Consider the following 6,000-nt stretch of genomic DNA (forward strand, 5'->3'; position numbering starts at 1 on the left):
ATCTAATTACAGTATATAAGTAAGCTCAATGCTCACCTGTGCAGTAAGGAAAAAGAGCAGGAAAAGTAGAAAAGTACTGCGCAATGGGGAGCAGAGCCCAGTTATATTTATAAAAGCCAATTTTATTGTAGCAAGTATCGGCAGTTTATGTGAGAAAGCCAGTGTGTATGTTGATTTCTTTTTGCAACCACTGGTAAATAGTCTCCCATCTTTTGTACAGGACCGCTCTCATTTCATCCGCATCTGTCAAGATATTAAACTTGCTCCAGGTGACCTTTTGGTCATGGATGGCATGCATACGGTCACTTACTTCTTGGATCTTCAGGTGGGATCTGACCGCATGCATGACTCCTTCTTGATCGATCTGTTAGATTTTTTTCTTCAGCATAATTACTTTTTATTTCATAGAAAGTTTTACAAATAGATCTCAGGCGTGGCAATGGGTGCACGTTGTGCACCCGTTTTTGCCAATTTGTTTCTTGGATGGTGGGAGGCTACAGCCGTTTACTCTCTGCCAAACTTCAAGACCCGGGTCTCACATTGGCATCAATATATCGATGATGTTTTTTTTGTATGGAGGGGCACAGAAGATGATTGTCGGAACTTTTTCACTCTTCTAAACAATAATGTGTTGAACATCTTTCTCACATATACCATATCCTCCTCTACAGTGACCTTTTTGGATTTGGAAGTTTCCAGCAAGGGTTATTCATTATCCTACTAGTCTCTACCACAAGGAAACATCCACGAACAGTCTCCTCCAGTACCAGAGTTTTCATCCACCTCACACAAGACAAGGTATAACAGTTGGTCAATTTTTACGCATTAGACATAACTGTACAGGGGATGACGATTTCAAAAAACAGGCAAGAAATCTTACCCATAGATTTCTTGAGCGGGGTTATCCCAGGAATACCATTTCAAGAGCTTTCCAACGGGCTAAACCCGAGTCCCAATCGTCACTCGTTATTCCAAAATTATGAAAAAAAGATAGTCGTATAAGATTTATTACTACTTATAACGACTAATGGAATACGATTAAGAATATCTTGCAAAATCATTGTGGCATCTTAGTAGCTGACACACAGACATCACAGGTGGTCAGCTTAAATGCACTTCTAACAGCTAGAAGAGCACCCAATTTGAAAGACATATTGGTTCAGAGCCACTTCTCAGGATGTAGGCAGAAAATAAATCGTGGTATCCAATTTAGAGGCTCTTACCCCTGCGGGAATTGCAGTGTCTGCAGATATATGCACCCGATTTCAAATGTTTTTTGTTATCCACAGGACTCCTCTAGACACAAATTACAATCGTACATCAACTGTAAAACAAAGAACATCATCTATGCCCTGATTTGCCCATGCAACAAAATCTATGTAGGCCAAACATCTCAGGAGTTAAGGAAGAGGGCACAAAAATACCTTTCTACCATCAATTTGGCAGCAGCCGATATAGAAAAGAGAGTTCCCATTACTCCGCTTGCGGCTCACTTTCTGACATTCTATCGAGGATCCTGTTCGGGGATACGTATTCTTGGATTACAGAGATCGTAGGTAATGGAAGGGGTGGCTCTTGCCACAAGTGGCTATTACAGAATGAAGCCAGGTGGATTTTTAACCTCAATTCAATAGCCCCAAGGGGCCTGAATGAGGATCTATTATTCACTGGTTTCCTTGAGTGTTTATCAAGATCTACCCTCCATCAACTCTCAACATGGATGAACTTATGGTCAATATGTCACTTGTTGCAACCATATGCATCCCCCTGATTAAGTTTTGTATGGACTTATTTTACTCTTTATAAAGCTGTCTCCTCTCTTATTTTTGGGACTATGGACGCCAAGGATCTTTGATGGCCCCTTTTCTATCAAATTATTGGAGCATTATATTGGTCACATCATATATATGTCTGGCCATTTCTCTTATATGTCTCTGTAATTGTTCATTCTGCTCTGCCCCTTTTATACACATATATGAATCATGTACTATCTATTTATCATTTCTATGTTGATAATTGTGTCTTTTCTATGGTTAATATGTGTATAAATCGGGCATGTAATTATGCATGTGGTACCTTGGTTGATATGCATATAATCTCTTTTGTTTGTCTATGATTGCTGTGACACCTTTTATAGCTATAACTGAATAGGATAACTGATTATACTATTATCTAAGTTTGATGTGCAGCCTTATCCGTATATAGTATGTAATTTTTGGCTTGCACTCATAATATATATATTAGTGCTCACTTCAGTTATCCTATTCAGTTATATGTAGTTTTTTTCTGAATGTGAACACAGCTCCGCCCCTTTCGGCCATGTTTTTTCCATCTCCTATATAAGAAAGTCCTTAGTTACCCCTCTCCACCCATAGCAGTTTTTAATTGCAATGAGATGACACACAGTTAGGGTCACAGAGCTAGGGACCCCAATATAGAGATATGCCTTGATGAGGCCTTGGGGCTCAGTTACATTGATCAATGCGATTGCTAAATATCTCCTTTTTCCTAATATTCATGGCAGGTATGCAATTCATTATTCACATGTTCAAATTAGCAAGTAGCATTTTTCATTGTATATTCCAATTTTTTTCCATATGCTTGAGGCATTATACCATTATCTAAGTTTGATGTGCAGCCTTATTCTTATATATAGTATGTATTTTTGGCTTGCACTCATAATATATATATATTAGTGCTCACTTCAGTTATCCTATTCAGTTATATGTAGTTTTTTTCTGAATGTGAACACAGCTCCGCCCCTTTCGGCCATGTTTTTTCCATCTCCTATATAAGAAAGTCCTTAGTTACCCCTCTCCACCCATAGCAGTTTTTAATTGCAATGAGATGACACACAGTTAGGGTCACAGAGCTAGGGACCCCAATATAGAGATATGCCTTGACGAGGCCTTGGGGCTCAGTTACATTGATCAATGCGATTGCTAAATATCTCCTTTTTCCTAATATTCATGGCAGGTATGCAATTCATTATTCACATGTTCAAATTAGCAAGTAGCATTTTTCATTGTATATTCCAATTTTTTTCCATATGCTTGAGGCATTATACCATTATCTAAGTTTGATGTGCAGCCTTATTCTTATATATAGTATGTATTTTTGGCTTGCACTCATAATATATATATATTAGTGCTCACTTCAGTTATCCTATTCAGTTATAGGTAGTTTTTTTCTGAATGTGAACACAGCTCCGCCCCTTTCGGCCATGTTTTTTCCATCTCCCATATAAGAAAGTCCTTAGTTACCCCTCTCCACCCATAGCAGTTTTTAATTGCAATGAGATGACACACAGTTAGGGTCACAGAGCTAGGGACCCCAATATAGAGATATGCCTTGACGAGGCCTTGGGGCTCAGTTACATTGATCAATGCGATTGCTAAATATCTCCTTTTTCCTAATATTCATGGCAGGTATGCAATTCATTATTCACATGTTCAAATTAGCAAGTAGCATTTTTCATTGTATATTCCAATTTTTTTCCATATGCTTGAGGCATTATACCATTATCTAAGTTTGATGTGCAGCCTTATTCTTATATATAGTATGTATTTTTGGCTTGCACTCATAATATATATATATTAGTGCTCACTTCAGTTATCCTATTCAGTTATATGTAGTTTTTTTCTGAATGTGAACACAGCTCCGCCCCTTTCGGACATGTTTTTTCCATCTCCTATATAAGAAAGTCCTTAGTTACCCCTCTCCACCCATAGCAGTTTTTAATTGCAATGAGATGACACACAGTTAGGGTCACAGAGCTAGGGACCCCAATATAGAGATATGCCTTGACGAGGCCTTGGGGCTCAGTTACATTGATCAATGCGATTGCTAAATATCTCCTTTTTCCTAATATTCATGGCAGGTATGCAATTCATTATTCACATGTTCAAATTAGCAAGTAGCATTTTTCATTGTATATTCCAATTTTTTTCCATATGCTTGAGGCATTATACCATTATCTAAGTTTGATGTGCAGCCTTATTCTTATATATAGTATGTATTTTTGGCTTGCACTCATAATATATATATATTAGTGCTCACTTCAGTTATCCTATTCAGTTATATGTAGTTTTTTTCTGAATGTGAACACAGCTCCGCCCCTTTCGGCCATGTTTTTTCCATCTCCTATATAAGAAAGTCCTTAGTTACCCCTCTCCACCCATAGCAGTTTTTAATTGCAATGAGATGACACACAGTTAGGGTCACAGAGCTAGGGACCCCAATATAGAGATATGCCTTGACGAGGCCTTGGGGCTCAGTTACATTGATCAATGCGATTGCTAAATATCTCCTTTTTCCTAATATTCATGGCAGGTATGCAATTCATTATTCACATGTTCAAATTAGCAAGTAGCATTTTTCATTGTATATTCCAATTTTTTTCCATATGCTTGAGGCATTATACCATTATCTAAGTTTGATGTGCAGCCTTATTCTTATATATAGTATGTATTTTTGGCTTGCACTCATAATATATATATATTAGTGCTCACTTCAGTTATCCTATTCAGTTATATGTAGTTTTTTTCTGAATGTGAACACAGCTCCGCCCCTTTCGGCCATGTTTTTTCCATCTCCTATATAAGAAAGTCCTTAGTTACCCCTCTCCACCCATAGCAGTTTTTAATTGCAATGAGATGACACACAGTTAGGGTCACAGAGCTAGGGACCACAATATAGAGATATGCCTTGACGAGGCCTTGGGGCTCAGTTACATTGATCAATGCGATTGCTAAATATCTCCTTTTTCCTAATATTCATGGCAGGTATGCAATTCATTATTCACATGTTCAAATTAGCAAGTAGCATTTTTCATTGTATATTCCAATTTTTTTCCATATGCTTGAGGCATTATACCATTATCTAAGTTTGATGTGCAGCCTTATTCTTATATATAGTATGTATTTTTGGCTTGCACTCATAATATATATATATTAGTGCTCACTTCAGTTATCCTATTCAGTTATATGTAGTTTTTTTCTGAATGTGAACACAGCTCCGCCCCTTTCGGCCATGTTTTTTCCATCTCCTATATAAGAAAGGCCTTAGTTACCCCTCTCCACCCATAGCAGTTTTTAATTGCAATGAGATGACACACAGTTAGGGTCACAGAGCTAGGGACCCCAATATAGAGATATGCCTTGACGAGGCCTTGGGGCTCAGTTACATTGATCAATGCGATTGCTAAATATCTCCTTTTTCCTAATATTCATAGCAGGTATGCAATTCATTATTCACATGTTCAAATTAGCAAGTAGCATTTTTCATTGTATATTCCAATTTTTTTCCATATGCTTGAGGCATTATACCATTATCTAAGTTTGATGTGCAGCCTTATTCTTATATATAGTATGTATTTTTGGCTTGCACTCATAATATATATATATTAGTGCTCACTTCAGTTATCCTATTCAGTTATATGTAGTTTTTTTCTGAATGTGAACAAAGCTCCGCCCCTTTCGGCCATGTTTTTTCCATCTCCTATATAAGAAAGTCCTTAGTTACCCCTCTCCACTCATAGCAGTTTTTAATTGCAATGAGATGACACACAGTTAGGGTCACAGAGCTAGGGACCCCAATATAGAGATATGCCTTGACGAGGCCTTGGGGCTCAGTTACATTGATCAATGCGATTGCTAAATATCTCCTTTTTCCTAATATTCATGGCAGGTATGCAATTCATTATTCACATGTTCAAATTAGCAAGTAGCATTTTTCATTGTATATTCCAATTTTTTTCCATATGCTTGAGGCATTATACCATTATCTAAGTTTGATGTGCAGCCTTATTCTTATATATAGTATGTATTTTTGGCTTGCACTCATAATATATATATATTAGTGCTCACTTCAGTTATCCTATTCAGTTATATGTAGTTTTTTTCTGAATGTGAACACAGCTCCGCCCCTTTCGGCCATGTTTTTTCCATCTCCTATATAAGAAAGTCCTTAGTTACCCCTCTCCACCCATAGCAGTTTTTA

The sequence above is a fragment of the Anomaloglossus baeobatrachus genome, chromosome 1 (assembly GCF_048569485.1).
Source record: "Anomaloglossus baeobatrachus isolate aAnoBae1 chromosome 1, aAnoBae1.hap1, whole genome shotgun sequence".
NCBI lineage: Eukaryota > Metazoa > Chordata > Amphibia > Anura > Aromobatidae > Anomaloglossus > Anomaloglossus baeobatrachus.